Source organism: Phycodurus eques, chromosome 7 (genome assembly GCF_024500275.1).
Source record: "Phycodurus eques isolate BA_2022a chromosome 7, UOR_Pequ_1.1, whole genome shotgun sequence".
Classification (NCBI taxonomy): domain Eukaryota; kingdom Metazoa; phylum Chordata; class Actinopteri; order Syngnathiformes; family Syngnathidae; genus Phycodurus; species Phycodurus eques.
Window position 1 is genome coordinate 22871087 of NC_084531.1, and position 19449 is coordinate 22890535.

Below are 19449 nucleotides of genomic sequence, written 5' to 3' on the forward strand. Positions count from 1 at the left end.
CCTATTTCAAATGCAGAACGATATCAAATACGACTTGGATACCCGCAAATGCAACGTGTAGCGTTTTAGGAGTGTGCACAGGTGTTTCAGATAGGAATTGCACAGTGGGACCAGAATATATTAATTGTAAGAGGACACGATGGTGACAATGGAAGAAAAGGGAGTTGCATGCATAGACCATAATTGCTTCTTTTGTCAAATACGTGCCTAGTGTTATACTATTTCAGTTACATTTGGTTACAAATTAAATATTGCCATGTATGTGGGTTAGATCAAACACAAACATGTCGAAGATGACACAACAGAGCTAATAGACTTTGTGTTGGAGTTCAGTTGTAAAGGCGGTGACTATTAATCATATGACCTCCCCCCACTAAAAAAGACACATGAAGTTTTGTCATTATGTTGTGGTTGCGCTTAAATTTTGATATACAGTAATGTTTCCGGCAGCCCTACAAGTTACACAAGGCAACATACAAAAACTGTAAGTGGGAAGAGGTGTAAATTCACTAGGATGAAGACATGCTATTTCATGCCAGCAGAGATGATCTAAGAAAAGAGAAGATCACCTCAGTTGTCAACACCCTTTAGCTAAGCACCCATAAATCCATTTTACAAAGGCCATGCTTTAAAGCTACAGCCGACCATCACTGAATTACTGCTCATAGTACGTGGTGGGGTAATAACAGCTTTGGTTTGGTCACACAGAAGAAGTGAAAATCTGCTTTTTTAAATTTGCTCAATTCCACCGCAGCAACAGACAACCCCGCTGAAACAATGAGGACACAGGATAATGCAACGGAGGAACAATGTACAAATTCCAATTCCAAGGAAGTTGGGACCTTGTGTAAAACAAATAAAAACAGAATAAAATGATTTGCAAATCATTTTCAAATGTTCAATTGAATACACTACAAAGACAAGAAATGTAGTGTTGTTTTTTGTGCCAATATTCCCTTATTTTGAATTCAATGTCTGCAACATGTTTCAAAAAAGCTGGGACAGGGGCAACAGAAGACTTGGAAAGTTGAAGAATGCTCAAAAAACACCTGTTTGGAACAATCCACACCTCAACAGGTTACTTGGAAACAGGTGAGTGTCATGATTGGGTATAAAATCCACTAAGGGCTCAGTTTTAAACAAGGAAAGATGGGGTGAGTTTCACCACTTTGTGAACAACTGCGTGAGCAAATAGTCCAACAGTTTAAGAACAACAGTGCATAATATCTTCAAAGGCTTGAAAGAATTTGGAGAAATCTCTGCACGTAAGTGGCAAAGGCGAAAACCTACATTGAATGCCGATGACTTTCCATTCCTCAGGCGGCACGGCATTATAAACTGGCAACAATGTGGAAAGGATATTGCCACATGGGATCAGGAACACTGTCCAACCATTGTCAGTTAACACAGTTGGTCGCTACATCCACAAATGCAAGTTAAAACTCTACCATGCAAAGTGAAAGCCATGAATCAAAAACACCCATAAACAATGCCAGCTTTCCTGGGCCCGAGCTTATCTGAAATGGACTAACGCAAAGTGAAAAAGTGTGCTGTGGTCTGATGAGTCCACATTTCAAATTGTTTTTGGAAATCATGGATGTCGTGTCGTGTCATAGAGGAAAAGGACCATTTGTATTGTTATCAGCGCAAAGTTCAAAAGCCGGCATCTGTGATGGGATAGTGGTGTGTTAGTGCCCATGGCATGGGTAACTTGCACATCTGTAAAGGCACCATTCATGCTGAAAGGTACACACAGGTTTTAGAGCAACATATGGTGCCATCCAAGAAATGTCTTTTTCATTGACACTCCTTGAACCGGGGCCCATTTCTTGATAGGGCCTACTGGTTGGTGTTTTTCCTCTCCTTATTGTACTCTTGAAATACTGATACCCTCTATAACATCCCTGTAACAGGCTGTGCGTGCGAGTGTGTGTGTTGCTTTGCACAGTGTTTTATTTATTTATGTTTTTTTTTTTTTTTTTTTTTTTTTTACCCAACAACAGCAACAACATGTCGGTGATATCCTGGTGAAGAACAGCAAGGGACAGTTCCATTAGTGTGTTCCATTTTATTTGCTCAAATTCTACCCAATTCTAGGTCAGATTGTTTCACACGTCAACAGCATTTCACCTCGTCTTTGGCTTTCTTTCTTTTGTTCTCTTTCTCCGCCTCCTCTTCCTCCTCCCTCTCCAGATGTCTCTCCTCTCATCACTCACATCCTATAGTAATGCCAGCCAAGGTGGTCACGCTGTACTGAAAAAGCAATCCGACTCCTACTTTCCATTGGTGCCGCAGCGTCTTTTGAACCTGATGGATGAGGTCCTCATTCAGGCATAATCAACAATATATTGTTTTCTGTTCTTTAATGAGAGCTAGGCTACATTTAGTTGTAGTATTATTTTTCCACATTTTAGAAAGTGTGCCTTGTCTGACTGTCACATTCTAAGACTATATCAGTGTTCTTTGTATATTATTTAATTACCTAGACTGTACCTGTTTTTTTGTGTTAAAAATGAGAATGTTTAATGTTTAAAACAGTCTGTCCAACTGACATATGTATATTACGTATATAATAACAACTTTACTGTATTTATTGTATGAATTTTTAATAACATACACACAGTTATCAGTTATAATGGTCTTTTCCACAGAGATGCACATTTAAAAATGTGTTTCTTTTATCAATCCAAAAATCTCATCCAGCAATAAAGACAACAGCAAGGGAACATTGTTCCAAAAGCTTGGAGGATTTATGACACCATTAATAGCCTCTTTTACCCAGAGATCTGCTTGTATTGTGAATGTTTTTGAAAAATAAATGTCTTCTCAATTCGCCTCCAGCACTAAATTCACAAGCATCAACTTAGTAGGCTGTTAAAAACAAATATATATAGTTCGGTAGAAACACAGCAGTGTGTTTAAAGACGTGAGTGAAGCTCAAAAGCCTTAGAATAGCTTGCATTAAGAACACAGCACATTCTATTCCCACTACACACGTGAATAAAATGTGTTTAAATTTGTTTTCCTTTACAGAAAGAAAATATTAACGATATTAGGCTATTGAAAATCTCTATATGAACTCATGCCACTCATCCTGGGCTAAAATAACAGTTAGCAGCTGACAGAAGTTAGTCAACTCCATGCAACACAGTAATGAAGCGGCTCTCAGAAACAGTAGTTATATAACTAAATATTTGTTCAGAAGTTCACAGGAAAGCAGCAGTCAATCATTCACGAATGTTTCAGTTTATACAGAAAATCTTTGTGAAGAAAAATATGCCAGCCTGATGGAAGGTAACATTCAATGAATGCTTCCTTTGGTATAGAATATGCAGTGTTCCTGAAGTATTTTTGTGCATTATAAAGACTTTGAGCTTCACTCACTTTATTCTACACTTATTATTCTGATTACACCTGCAAATGCTACTATGTATGAGCTGATATTTATACATCACAGGATTTGGATATGAAATATGCAGACCTTCCCTCAGTGTTCCATCAGCAAGTCAAAGCTACTTTCCCAAACTTGTTATTTCAACTCCCTTCATCTCAACAGTTTTATGGGGGATTACTCTATTTTGGATAAAAATGGAACTCATTTTTGTCTCATCGCCTGTCCCATACGGCTCTCCCTCCCCTCTTCTCTTTCCAACCCTCCTCTAATCCTATCTTCTCTCCTTGACATCCCTACTTTTCTTTTCTTCTTCTCTCTATTACTGCCCCATCTCATTCCCCATTTTTCCAATCCTCACCTCCCCCTTTCCCCTTTTCTGTATGACTGCCCTCCTCTCTCTGACGGTGTCCTTCATCATTTCGTCTTTGTGTCCCTCTCCCGTTTTGGTCTCCTCACTGGTTCACTCTCCTGTCTTCATTCTTCTCCTTGCTTCCTTCGTGCCTCTCCCTAACACATTCTTCTTTCGACTCACATCCCCTCTCTGGCTCAGCAAGGCCATCCACAATTTTGGCCTCATTCAATTTTCTCAGTATTTCTGCTTTTTGCTCATCTTCTCATTTTCTCATTGCCCTCAACTTGCGTCTCTTCTCTACCTTTTAATTCCTCAACTTCTCTAATCGGACTCACTCTCCCAACTCTAAATGATCTTTGAAAAAGAAAGAAAATCCCAATGAAGGGGAAACAAGCTGCTCGTTGAGTCTCTGACGTCGACTCATTCATTTATGTTTAATCTTTTGAGTCTGGTGGGTGTAAAACGGTCTGCCTCAGGCCCACTCACAACTCACAACTCACAAATGCATGCGTAGACAAGTTCATTGTGACTTGCCAGAGCATTAAATTACAGCCTCACCGTTACTGCTGTGGGGGAATCGTGATCATCTGCTCCGATTACAATCTTTTGTCCTTGTCTCCTTTCACCCTCCATCCTTCTCCTGTCTCAATTGTCCTTTATATTGATTGGTACTTCTCCTCTCTGAGTCATGTTGTCTCTTCACAGTATGTTTATATTTGTACCATTGTCATTTTTTTTTCATTCTGGCAGACTTTCCTGCCCATCACATGCAACTCTCTTCCTCTGTGGCCTAATTGCATCACGATTTCTCCCTTCCCTCTCTGCTGGTCTCCATTTCTGTCACATCCTGTTCCAAAATGGCATCCATTCACTTTGTCTTTTCTCCCAAAGCTATAAAATGCATAACCGTATCCTTTCATAACCTCTACCTCCTTATCCATTTTCTTTTTCGTCACACGTAGTCATCTCTCTTTGCATTTTCATATTACTACTCTGTACGCCAACTCCCTTCTTTTTGACTCAAGATCGCCATTCTCACTCTTCCTCTTGCTCTCTTCACAGCCCTCATCACCATTTGTGTGTCCGTGTCAGGTTTCATCCTGTCAGCAAAAGGTCAACAGCAGGGATTTCCCAGGGCATCACAGCTCGCAGCTCTAGCACTGTGCAACTGCAGCCTTATGGTGCATTTTAATAATAATAGCAACAGCACGCTTACCCCCTTTAATGCCACCATCTTGCATATTAAACAGAAAATAGCCAAAGGCTTGATAACAAAGGCCACTAGTACTGTGTGATTGTTTTAAAGACTTAGCTCAGCTGTAACACTTACTGATATCAGCTAAAGACTATGGCATGCTTAAAAGAAAAATACCTATGCTGTGGTATTAGGCTAAGTGGAGAACTATCCATGTGCTGCCTGCTGGGGATACTGTAACATCCGTTTTCCATACCGCTTGTCCTCATTAGGGTCAAGGATAACTGGAACATATCACAGCTGATATTGGGCCAGAGGCGGGGTACACTGGAATGGTTACCGCTGCTATCACATATAAGAATCAATTTCAACTCATTCACATTTAGGTACTGTAACTATCATTTTGTTTAAAACATGTTTTTTGGACATGAAAGGATATGTGGAAGACCAGGGGGTGAGCATCCAAACTTTCTCTGTGGGTGCAGTTGTAACACTTGCAATTTCAAGAACAAGTTAGGACTCAGCTTATGCTTAGTTTAGTCCTTAGTCTAAGTGAAGAAGAAGTGTCATAAAGCAGACACAGCTGAATTTGTGTGAGAAAAAAATATTTTGAGGTAAGAACATATTTTTGTTTGCGCAAATTATTTTTGTGAACATAACCAGCGTATCTCATTTTGATTATGTGTCTGTTTAGCTATATTTTATTCAGATTGTTCGTGGTAATGTTTTAGTTGTGAGCTGTAAGTCAACCTATCTTATTGCTAATGCACTCAGGGACAGTTGTAACAAACTTGTTTGGGCTAAGTTGTAACATTCATAAAATGTTTACAAATGTTGTACATACCACAAGCTAAATTTGACTGAATACATGAGTACAAATTGGATTTTTATTCAAAAACAATTGGCCTTACAATCCAGCCACATTTGTACTTCTATAAGAGATTGTCCAGTTGCAGCTCTTTCGACCACAAGTTCAGTTACAGGCCAAGCTTCTGCTCCAGCTACCGACCAAGCTACTCTAACTACTGATCAAGCTTCTGTCCCAACTACTGACCAGGTTTTACTTCAACTACCACCCAAGCCTCTGCTCTATCGACTGACAAGGCCTCCGCCGCAACGACTGACCAAATGTTTGTCTTCAAAATAAAGTTATTTAAATTGATGCGAGTTTTGTTAGCCCATCTGTGCCATTTTGCATTGTGTGTTAGCGTTAAGCTAGATGACTTCGGTAAGACAAAGTTAATGTGATTCGGTTACATAAACAACATGTCACTGTCTTTGTTTCAAGTTTAGTTGAGAGTGGCAGTAAAGAAATTTTTTTAAAAATGAAGCAAGCACTTGGGCCCTTTTTTGAGGAATTGTTCATTATCTGCCAAACTGCTCCCTGTTGGAAACTTCACTGCTACCATATAGAGTGCTCATAATTCAAATTGTTGCCCACAACACAAGAAAAAAAAAAAATGCCCGAACAATGGCTTGTATCTCTAAAAACCTTTACATTGGGTCACCACTGTATCACTGTACGGCACCCAAAATCAGACGGAAAATTGTGGCAGGGAAATGTATTTTGCTTTCATTGACCACACACTGTAAAGTGATGGTGGCAAGCCGGATCTGAGGAGTTTGAACCCTGTAGTCTAAACTGTCGATAAGTGTGAATGGTTGTTTGTCTACATGTGCCCTGCAATTGGCTCTCGCCAACAGTTAGCAGAACGAGGGCTCCAGCTCATCCGTGAATCTTATGAGGACAACCGGTATGAAAAATAGATGGCTGGAACAACAATATATGGTTGGACTCTATAAATAACGTTATAATACAGTATTTCCTCATGAAATCCGCAATTACTATCATGGTGGGGATCTCTGCATTAAGTGGTACTGAACAAACACCAAGTAAATGTAATCTGAAACTAATACGTAACATGAGCTTTACCACAGTAAATTGCAAATACACTGTTTAGCATGCAGTACATTATGATTTTAATGCACAGCTGGATAAGATCATAACTCAGAACATATGTTGCCGCAAAGCTGTAACATTGCATTATGCCTTCTGGAAATAACACAAGAAAGTAGCAAAATACCTTAACTTTAACTGTCTGCATTTTATTTTTTATACCTTCTGATAAATATTCGTCATATTCATCATATTCCTGATCTTATATGACAATATCCACAAAATGCAATCCTTTGCACCATGGAGTCACGGGGTCACCACCTTTTTGAAACAAAATGCTACTTTTTGGGTACTGATTTATGTGGAGGGCTACCAGTTTGATACACACTTCTGAAATTTGCTCAAATTACCTTTAATAATATCTTATTATTATATGTTAATAATAATAATTAACTAATAATTCATAGTTAAAGAAACTGATCATTTTAATGATTTTGCACAATAATTAGGAAACTGATATCAATATGCAACACTTTATTTCTATAAATCTCTGCCAGTGTTTACATTTTCAAATGGTAACTTCTACATCATTCCTAAAAAAAACAAAGTCCAATCACTGGAGAGCTATTTTTAGAACAGGCCCTCAGTCTACTCATGTGGTCCTTGGGAGTTAGCTGGTTCCTACGGGCACCACGTTGGTGAGCCCTAATCTAGAGCACTGTAATCAACTATACGGTGAATTTTGAGCATGAGGTATGTACTGTATGTATTGAGAAGGGGAAAAAAAGTTTTCTCTTATTATTAATAGCTTTATGCAGCATCTTACAGTATTTTGACAATTCTTGTATGTATGTATGTATAAAGTTTCATTTTGCCTTGCAACATAACATGAAGACATAAGGCATTAGGTTTATTTTGAATTCATTTCAGGTTAATGTTGAATTTATGCTTGTCTGAGTGGCGGCTCCGATAACAAATCTCTCTGGTTGGCTGCGTGGCTGTGAACACCAAGAGAACATTCATTACTTTGACCTTCTTTTCACGATACTGGCATGGATTCAAAGGTCGATGATTCCCAGAACACTTCGCTCTGGTTTGCCAAGAGTTCATTTGAGGCTTTAACAATTGCAGTGTGTTGCAGACTGGGCACAGTATTAACACATTTAGACTTAATTATGCCATGCTCAGCAAAAGATGCCTTTGGACATGTGTAACCAATACAGTACATGAAAGTCATATCAGATGTGGTAAATTAATGCATGTAAAAAAGAGTCCACTTCTTTTAAATTGGTGGTAAATTAGTTTTAGCTATGCTTCATTGTGTTTTCCTAACATTTTCGAGCATAAGTACAATAGAAAATTTACTGCTCTAATTGAACAATCTGTACATGGATCTAGACGCATTTTTAGCTCTAGGTCAGGATTTCTTTTTTACATTATTCTTATTTTCTTCTCATTTTATTGTTATGAATACATATACTGGTGGATACCATATGCTACATCACAGTTGGACTTGTCTTTCTCAACCTTTGAAATGAATTAAAACTGATAATTTTCACAACTATTCTACACTATACTACATTTAAATCTCAACGAGTGACCCACAAGACTGTTTCATTTTCAGATACCCGTTAAGTTTAGAACACACACCCAACTTTCTTTTTGGTGGTCACAAACGGCATGGCGTGCAGCTCTTTAATAAAAGATAAGATACGCAGTCACTGGCTGTCTTTCAAAGTGGAGAAACCATGTTCTCCCTCAACTTTCTATTCTGTGGCATCAAACTCATTACGTTCTGCCCTCTGGCTCAGATAGCCCCTGCTGTGGAAGTTCCATCTGTATTACTTTATACTGACAAAACAAACAGATACAGTGGACCCCACATATTTGCTGTTTGGTATTCCTAAATTGACCTATTGGCGTCTTTTTTTGGGGGGGGGACTTATACTCCATTAGTCATAGAAAAACCTTACTATTTGTGACTTTCTGTCATCGATATAATGCCTGTGCTTTGCAGGGAGATCATATGTTTATTATTCTACACTAAACTGCACTGCTACAGTAATTCTTCATCATCAGCAGCAGAATTATTGGTGTGTACATACAGGTACTGGGCGGCACGGTGCACGACTGGTTAGAGCGTCAGCCACACAGTTCTGAGGTGTGGGGTTCAATCCCCAGCCCCGCCTGTGTGGAGTGTGCATGTTCTCCCCGTGCTTGCGTGGGTTTTCTCCGGGCACTCCGGTTTCCTCCCACATCCCAAAAACATGCATGCGTTGGAGACTCTAAATTGTCCGTAGGTGTGAATGTGAGTGCGAATGGTTGTTTGTTTGTATGTGCCCTGCGATTGGCTGGCAACCAGTTCAGGGTGTACCCCGCCTCCTGCCCGATGATAGCTGAGATAGGCTCCAGCATGCCCGCGACCCTAGTGAGGAGAAGCGGCTCAGAAAATGGATGGATGGATGGATACAGGTACTGGACATTGTATATCTGCGTGCTTAGCTGTAAGCTGTACTATACTGTACTGTATTGTTAATTCTTTTAATTATATTAAATTGTATATAATTTTGTGGGAATGTCAATTCTTTTTGGAAATTCACTATTTGCAGCTGTCCTCTGCTCTTATCCTCCAGGAATAATGAGTCTAATGTATACGCTTTCCATGATGCCTGGTGAGGGTAAACATTGCGGCCTCATGTCATATATTTTAAAATTGCACTAAATACATTAAAACAAAAGCGGCACGTTGGACAACTGGTTAGCATATCTGCCTCACAGTTCTGTGGACCGGGGTTCAAATCCCGGCCCCGCCTGTGTGGAGTTTGCATGTTCTCCCCGTGCTTGCGTGGGTTTTCTCCGGGCACTCCTGTTTCCTCCCACATCCCAAAAACATGCATGATAGGTTGATTGAAGACTCTAAATTGCCGTAGGTGTGAATGTGAGTGAAAACGGTCCTGCGATTGGCTGGCAACCATTTCAGGGTGTACCCCGCCTCTCGCCCGAAGATAGCTGGGATAGGCTCCAGCACGCCCGTGACCCTAGTGATGGTAAGCGGTTCGGAAAATGGATGGATGGATGGACAAATTGATCACAGTCATAAAAGGTTGACAAAAGAGTGCTAACAGTAGTACTTTGAAAGTTCTAAATTTGAAGACCCTTAGGGGCCTGATTTACTAAGCTCCCAAAAAGCTGGCACAAAATTCTGTGTTCACAGATTTCACCCGCTGTTGGTGGGTGTCTTGCATGTGATTTGACAAGATTGCAATCTTTTAACATGATCCAAAATAGCACGCATAAAATTGCATGTTTAGTCACGCTAACAGCGGGACGATGGCAACAGGTGAAAAGGTGGTGGAGGCTGCCTTACTTAAAAGTGTTTTGCGCTTTAGATAGCTTTGATGGTTTTCACCATGAAAACTTGGGAGAGCACCGCAAGCACAAAATGTAATTTGAAGTTATGGAATCAGAAGAGGCAAACAAACATATTGCTGAGTTACAGAAATATATTGCTTTGATAATTTGGGGAAAGCAAGCCACAGCATTAAAGCCATGTGTTGTTTGACCTAATTTCGCCGCAAGTCCGTGGCAAATGGATGTATCCTGCGTATCCATTTAAAACCTGGGACTGCATACCCGAAAAACTGCTCTGGGAGAGGCCAGCAGCAATTCTCACCATGCAAAGAAAGGAGTTGCAAACAGTTTTGTCAGGTGACACTGTATGGCCTGACTCCTTCTTGTGATTGGCTCCAAGTCAGCCCTTATATCATTCAGAAGCTCCAAAGTTGCATTGGTGAATATAAAATATGCTGCAATATGTTTATTTCTGGGGTGAGTAAAATGTTTGCATGAAGTAAACAGTTCTTCCCACCTCTTGTTCGGTCTGCCCTATGCTGGCACTTCTGTGTTTGCCAGTTTGCACTTGAATTTGAGATGTGGCATTTAAAGATGCAAAACCAGCCAATTTTATGCGTTTGGTAGATGCAATCCTAGTTGTACCCAGTTAGTAGATAAGCCTCCACATCTGTTTGCATAAGCACTCCAGACTGTGGCCGTTTTTGCACGTGCAAACCTTGAGTAAATCCGGCTCTAAATGTAATTTGTAATTTGAGGAAAATGTCATTATGTGTGACGTCACAAGAGCTCAGTTCAGTTCTGTTTAACCTTAGACCACCACTGGTACCACTGCTACAAAAAACTAAATACTCCCCAGCATCACTCTTGAATATGTCTTCATTTAGGATAATAATAAACAAACAACATGACACATTTAGACAGCCTGTTGTCTAATTTCACCCTCATCTCTTTTTCACACTTCTTTTTATCATGAAATGTATCTTTTTTTCCACTTCTGTAAAATCTTGTTTTTTGTCAGCTTCTCTCGCTCGGTTTATCTTCGTACTTATTCATCCACTCATAACGCACAAGGCGACAGGGTACTGTAGCAGATGCAGTTGACGTTCTGCACCAATGGAGCATAAGACTGTAGTTAGCCTGCTTGGCATGAAACAGAATGCCTCAGCACGGAACAGAGGTGAGCACAGCAGGGCTGAGGGCTCGCTGGAGCAGCAGGAACATCTCACATACTCGTCACGTTCTATGTTCACTTTCTCAGTGTCAACTATTTCTTTTCGCATTTTTTACAGTCCCATTTGCTCAGTCTGAGCTGAGTACAAGCATGTGTATGAAAAAGAAATCTATTAAATTTGTATGCCGCATTTTTTAAATCACTGTGTACTCTGCACTGTAGGTGCTCTGTGATTGACTGGCGACCAGTCCAGGGTGTAGTGAGATGTATTTGGAATAACCTAAAAGAGTCAGCGCACCAGACATTTAAAGAAAGTCGTTATCATGAAATACAAAAGGCAAACGCGAGATGTCATTAGACACTCTCGTCTTCAGCAATCCGCCTGATATGGTTTTAATGAGACACCTGTTGTAGACTATGTGCTGCCAAGGCTGGTCTCGATGATCCTACCCAAATATACAAGGACAACTGGAGTCACAGCACAGTTACAAAAGTAATCGTTGACTATTGTTTGTTTACCGCATCATGTTTGTCTGCCTCGCATCATGTTTGTCTGCCTCACATTGAGGAGATTAACGTCCCGAATCGCCATTGGAACGGCTCTCTGTGGCATTTACATGTTCTCCGAGTGCTTGGGTGGGTTTTGGACGTTGTGTGAGAAAAAAACAAAAACCAAAACGCTGATATATAGCTCAAAGCTAAGCCACATAGATGTGTGACTGAGACGGCTAAAGGCATTCCCGTAGTGATGCTCTGGGTGAGGGGTTCTGCTGAAAGACTATCACAGGGCAAGTTGTTGTTGGGCTGTTTTCCGTCAGTCTTGGTTAATCCAAAACAAAATCACTTGGCAGCCATGTCTGGAATGAGCAAAGTCCACCTTGTTTCATTTGGCTTTGCCCTGAAAAAGTCGCTGTGCCATTCGGTGCCGTGCTATGCCATCTGAAACTTTAACATGCCAGAGTTGAAGCAAGGGCACAGTGCTGCAGAGATCTCGATCATTACTGTTGGCTCCAGTTTAATTTCAAATGTTCCTTTCCTTGCTGTGTTCAGCTGTGGCATAGTTTTTCACACTGCTGTACATTTCAATGTCATGGTGAGCTGAGGTGTAATTTTACACGGTGGTGTTAGGCCATATCTTTCCGTTGCTGCAAAGTGGCATGTGTAGTACAGCACAGGAAGGACGGGAGCTCAGCCAGAGTACTCAGTTGCTCATGCTTCAGTGACTGGAACAAAAATATTATACCTGAGGAGGCACAACTATTTTCAGAGTCTTGAAAATCGTTGAACAGCAACTTAATCTGAGTGAAATGATCAGGTTTTATTTTTATTTTTTTTTCAAAGTAATCTGTCTCCCTTCAGTGGACACAAAACAACTTTTCTTCCTCCAAATACATATTATGAATGTTACATTATCGCTGTTATTTTTGTTGTTGCAATGTGTGTCCACCTAGGGATCAAGGATTTCAGTAATTTATCATGACAATGTGGCAGCACGGTTGTGGTGGTTAGCATGTCTGCTTCACAGTCGGGAGGTTCTTGGTTTGAATCCCAACTTTGGCCCTCTTGTGTGCAGTCTCTGTTCTGCATGTGTTAAGACAAACTTAGAAGTAGCCATGATTCAAAGTCCGAACCTACTTGCTGTGTGGCATACCTACTAAACACATACAGCATATCACTGCTTTGCCTGCCCTACTAAATCACTAATAATGTCATTTTTACAAATGAACAATAGAAAGTTGATGAAAAGACACCTTCGCCTCACAGCCGATGAAATTAAGAATAACCTAAAGTTGACAACCTCCCCCCCATAACAATGCCTGATAATGTGTACACAGTGTGACTGGATTGAGAACTCACTGACCTATACTAATACTAATACTGCAAAATGAGGGGGGGGGGAAACAACTAAAAAAAACCTGTGTACCCATCTCTCTGGTAGTCCTTCTATTCCATGTGGCTCTGCCATGCTTTTCCTATTGACCTTCTCTCTCTCCCTCTCTCTCTCATGCTCTCACTCACTCGCTTATCTCTTTCCCATCACTCTTTTCATCCTGAGCCCTGGGAGAAACACATTAACCAACTCTCGTTTCACTATATCCACTGCACTCCATCACAAGATCTCCTTCAGTCCACACTCGTTTTCCTTTAAGAACAATTCCAGTAAATTTAACATGGGTCCAATTTTTTTTACATTCAGGATCTGAATGATGACTACAGTCCATCCATCCATTTTCTGAGCCGCTTCTCCTCACTAGGGTCGCGGGCGTGCTGGAGCCTATCCCAGCTGTCATCGGGCAGGAGGCGGGGTACAGCCTAAACTGTTTGCCAGCCAATCGCAGGGCACATACAAACAGACAACCATTCGCACTCACATGCACACCTACGGGCAATTTAGAGTCTCCAATTTATGCATGTTTTTGGGATGTGGGAGGAAACCGGAGTGCCCGGAGAAAACCCATGCAGGCACGGGGAGAACATGCAAACTCCACACAGTCGGGGCCGGGGATTGAATCCGGGTCCTCAGAACTGTGAGGCTGACGCTCTAACCAGTCGTCCACCGTGCCGCCATGACTACAGTCAATTTATAAAATATAAAATAAGAGACAGTTGTTATAATCTTAGAAGAAACAGGGGTATTTAAAAAATCTAAAACAAGAACAAAAATAAAACAGATGTATTTCTGTAAGCGGAGTTAACCTTTGGAATGATTATGACAATGAATTTAAATCATGTTGCACCCTATGTTTAAAAAGATGATTAAAACAAGAGTGATAAATAAATATACAGATCAGGTATAGGGGAAAAAAACAATGTAGGTGCATATGTGCCCTTATGTATTTATATGATTCGGTATATATGTGTGTTGTGTAGATAGTATATATGTATATATGATAAATAAACATACAAATATTATATAACTATGAGGATGATGAAGCAGTGCTAGCTTGAATACAGGTTGTTATGTGTATATCAATGATTAAAATCTCCATTACATTGCATAAATTAATTAATTAATTCATCAATTTTCCATACCGCATATCCTCACTAGGGTCGCGGGCGTGGTAGAGCCTATCCCAGCTATCTTCAGGCGAGAGGCGGCCGTCACCCTGAACCGGTCGCCAGCCAATCACAGGGCACATAGAAAGAAACAACCGTTCGCACTCACATTCACACCTACGGGGAATTTAGAGTCTTCAATCAACCTACCATGCATGTTTTTGGGATGTGGGAAGACCACATAACCACATAACCACATAAGGATATCTACCTTTCAACTTTTAAAACTGTGATATGATAATATGATATTCATACAGTTACCCTTTCTCTTTGTCAATCTCTGTCTCCTGTCTCTGTTTTTCCTCTTCCCCTTTACTAAAGGATAGCCATGCACATTAATTAGGAATGTGGATCTTAGTCACTGTGGCTGATGCGCGCCTCAACAAAACATTGTAATACATTTGAGATATGTACAGTAAAAAGCAACTCCCACTGTGGTACGATTCACTCCAATTAAGACGCAATATAATTTGCCTGAATGTCGACGAATAAAGACAGTCATACAGTTGGTTACTGCCTTAGCGCAAGCTAAGATGGTCACTCGTGACCCATGAGAAAAGTAATTAACCAGTCACAGTTAGAACTTGTAGCTGAATCCAAATGGGCAGTAGAGGCAGACCGATCTATTTAGGTGACTACGTCAATTAGTTGTTACAAATTTAATACATATAATACAGTAACATAATTTTTGGTGATCACTGAGAATCATGAACTGTCATATTCATATCTGTTATCATATAGGGTATCTATTTCTACCGCGACATCGATAGGGAACCGTGAAGCAGCTCGGCAGTTCGACATAAACGACGCCAATGTGAGATTATGGAGGAAATCCAAGCAGAAGCTCCTACAAGAAAAACCACATGGAAGGGCTTCAGGACATGGGAAGTGGCCCAGTTTCCAGAGATGAACTGCCAGAGATAATAGCAGAACGGAGGGCAAGAGGCTGCACAATCAGCACTGTAGAACTTAATCTCAAAACCTTGAAGAGCCATCCATCCACCCATTTTCTGAGCCGCTTATCCTCACAACGGTCGCGGAAGTGCTGGAGATCATGAAGGATTTTTTTCCAGTTGGTGCGACAGAAACATCACTGATTATGAGAATGCGTGACGATGTGTACATACGTCAGACACAATATCATGTCGGCGACATGAAACTGCAATCTGTCTTTTTATGGACAATACTTCACTTTGTCTCTCTCACACAAAAGGAACAATTACAACTCTGCGTCCTTTGAATAATAACCAAATTAATGCGAAGGGCTAATTTGTGTCGTGCTGTCATTATGCCAGACATTATTTACATCCAAATAAAAAAATATGACATTAAAAGATTTTGATCAAATATAAGCCAGCCTTGCTATATGTGACACTGGCTTCTTATGAACGGATGAATGACAGTTATTGTTTGCTATCATGCACTCTTCAGCATTTCTCGAACATTTATGCATGCGGTCGCCCTGTGATTGACTGGGGATGAGTCCAGGGATTGCCCCGCCACTTACCCAAAGTCAGCTGGGATAGACTTCAGCTCACCTGTGACCCTGTCAGACATTGCATAAAGCATATGCTGTCGATAGAAAAGGTTTAATTTTTGATATCATTTGTTTCTGTTTGATGGTTTAATTATCCTGGATAATGTCCTTTTGGATTGACGACAATTTAATCAACTATTGTGTCGTCTTTACAAATCACTCAGGCAGTTCACATCAGAACTCCTCAACTCATTTTCACTCTTGAAATCAAGTCATTTTAGAGGAAAATGTGTGAGGAAAGTGTTCTTCCCAGGCCTTATTATCACCAGCTATTTCTATCTCATGTTTAGGCACAAATAGAATCACGAGGCAGAGTTACTGTATGACAAGAGCATCTGTGGAGGGTTAGTTGGAGAAGCAAGCATGGATGAATCGTTATGAGAGAGGTGGTAATGTGAGAAAAGGTGGAGCAGGACAACTAACATGGATATGCATGAGTGTGCCTGTGTATCTGTGCGCGTGTGTAAAGGATGGAGCAAGAGAATTACAGTGGGATAGATCAGAGCATGTTCAGAAGCGCTTTGGCTTTTCTCTGAGGATAAAGCTTTTTTCGCCTTGTGCTGCTGAATCCTGCAATGGAGCTCTCCCGAGTGCTGAATCGGCTCTGGGAGGGTTCTTTTTTTCTTTCTTTCTTTTTTCCCGCTTTACCTCCTATTTCCCCCAACTTTCAGTTACGTGTGGTCTCATTGACGAGCGCCCCCGCACACTCTTCAGCAATTCTTTTTTTGGAAAATATGAATGTCAGCCCCTTCATTTTTAAACACATATCAGGTTGACAGTAAGAAACCCTTAACTCTCACTATGATATGATCATAAGGATAAATTACAATCTTGATTTGTTTTTGTTCCCCCCCCCCCCCCCCATCTTTACCCTTGAAGTATGTGCTTTGAAACAAACAAACAAACAAACAAACACACACCAAAAAAAAAGCAGTTTCATGAAGTTAGTTACAGTATAGTGGAACTGCCAATGTCAATTGTCCTTAGTTGTACAATTTGGAGTTCACCTCAAAAGTGGCATAGAGATGGAAGAATCATCGAGTACCGTCACAAAGGACTTGGTGAGATTTCTGCTCAGTGAGCATCTGAAGGATTAACTCCTCCTTTCTTGCGTTTTTGTGCAGTCACCAGGAACCAATAAGGGAAGCAGTAATCAGGACCATAGAATTGGAAATTGAACTTGCTGCTCACTAGCTTACAATATGGCCAAGATGATGACAATAAGTCAACTCTATTTAGCGCTAATGTGAAGAGACTCAGCTCCCAGGCACACATGATCTCTGCCTTTGCACATTATGGTTCCCTGTCACAGGGAAACTCATTTATATGCTTGTATGACTGAATCGTATTAAAATCAAGCTAATAATAAATAATAATAATGTTAATAATAATGTTATTTTAGATCAGTTTTATTTTATTTTATGTTTTTTTAATTTTTTTTTTAAACTTAACCTACAACAATCTGAAGCAAATTTATTTTAACCCTTGTTTAGGGTATGGGTGTTAAAGTATTACATAAGCAATTCCCTGTATAATTCAATGTTTTACAGTGTATTGAATTAAAATGCCGGCACGGTGGTGACTGGTTAGCACTTCTGCCTCACAGTTCTGGAGACCAGGGTTCAAATCCCGCCCCCACCTGTGTGGAGCTTGCATGTTCTCCCCGTGCCTGGGTGTGTTTTTTCCGGGCACTCCGGTGTCCTCCCACATCCCAAAAACATGCATGGTAGCTTGATTGAAGACTCTAAATTGCCCGTAGGTGTGAATGTGAGTGCCAATGGTTGTTTGTTTCTATGTGCCCTACGATTAGCTGGCGACCAGTTCAGGGTGTACCCCGCCTCCCGCCCGAAGACAGCTGGGATAGGCTCTAGCAGCCTGCGACCCTCGTGAGGCTAAGCAGTATGGAAAATGGATGGATGGATGGATGAATTAAAATGAGAACTGTTACCTATGTTTTAAAGTTAAACCAAACTTGCCGTCAGTCAGACTCACAGAATGAATTGTTATTGACTTTGGATGTATTGAAACAACAATGCGGTTTTCATTCACTTTCAACTGTAATAAAGTGATATTCAGGGCTAAAAACCCTGTTTAATCTACAGACAGGATGTAGAAAAAGTGATGAAAACCTAGAATGGAACAAACAAAAAAATCTACCCTGCATTCCAAATTATGATGCAAATGATATTTTTTTCCCGAAACAGTTGATACAATGTGCTGTTACTGTGCGTGGGGGACAATTTGCCCTATACAATGTCTGTCAGATTGTAGAAAGAAATTCTCTCCTCCCCCATAAACGCATGTCGCAAATAAAGGCCTCGGTCGCTAAACGATTGAGAGAACTATAACCAAAGGGCTATTACTTTAAGTTTCTCCATGTATTAATGTTAGAATTATGTTGTTATAAGCACTGTTGCAGTACCGCTACCTACATATCAACGAAATCCAAGATTTGTTTCCCCAAATTTCTGGAAGATTTTGTGAGCATTTCGCTATGATAATACCTCACATTTCAACTTTAAACAAATGAGGGTAGTATGAAATGTGTGTTTAAAAAAAGGAGTCTTACATCAGGCGGCACGGTGGCCGACTGGTTAGAGCGTCACCCTCACAGTTCTGAGGACCCGGGTTCTATCCCCGGCCCAGCCTGTGTGGAGTTTGCATGTTCTCCCCGTGCCTGCGTGGGTTTTTTCCTCCCACATCCCAAAAACATGCATGAATTGGAGACTCTAAATTGCCCGTAGGCATGACTGTGAGTGTGAATGGTTGTTTGTTCCTATGTGCCCTGCGATTGGCTGTCAACCAGTTCAGGGTGTACCCCACCTCCTGCCCGATGACAGCTGGGATAGGCTCCAGCACGCCCGCGACCCTAGTGAGGAGAAGCGGCTCAGAAAATGGATGGATGGATGGATGGAGTCTTACATCACACGCCTTAATTATGTTGGAGGAATCCTCTGAAAGGTATTGCGGAAGACCAAATAGGGCAGATGTTCTTCTGTTCTGCTTTGCGTCCGACAGAAACACACAAGAGCAAGTGAACGTCACACCTAAACTATAGTCCTGTTTACGGGAAAAGTTTGTTTCTATAAGTTACAAACTTCCTTTTGAAGACAATAAAGAACGTTGCTCTGGGTCACCCTCATGCCTGTTGCAGAAGCTGCTTTGTACACCTCCAAGAGACTTGGCACCAAGGCATCCAGGTCATCCAGAAATCACTCTAGTAGATCTTTGGTGACAATCCTGAAGAACTGCACATTTACCTGTAACAAAAAACAAAAAAAGAAGAAAGACAAACAGCAAAGAAAGGTGAGTGAAAATAGGAACAGAACAAAGTTGCAGGAGTCGAAACAAAAATCACAAATTAAACTGAAACAAAGAAGATATGCTTCTGACGACAGTGCTCAAGTAACAAAACATTGACTGATTTCTATTATGCAATTAGGTCTGGTACACACATAAGGATTTTTTTGAATCTGAAAAGATTATTTTTTT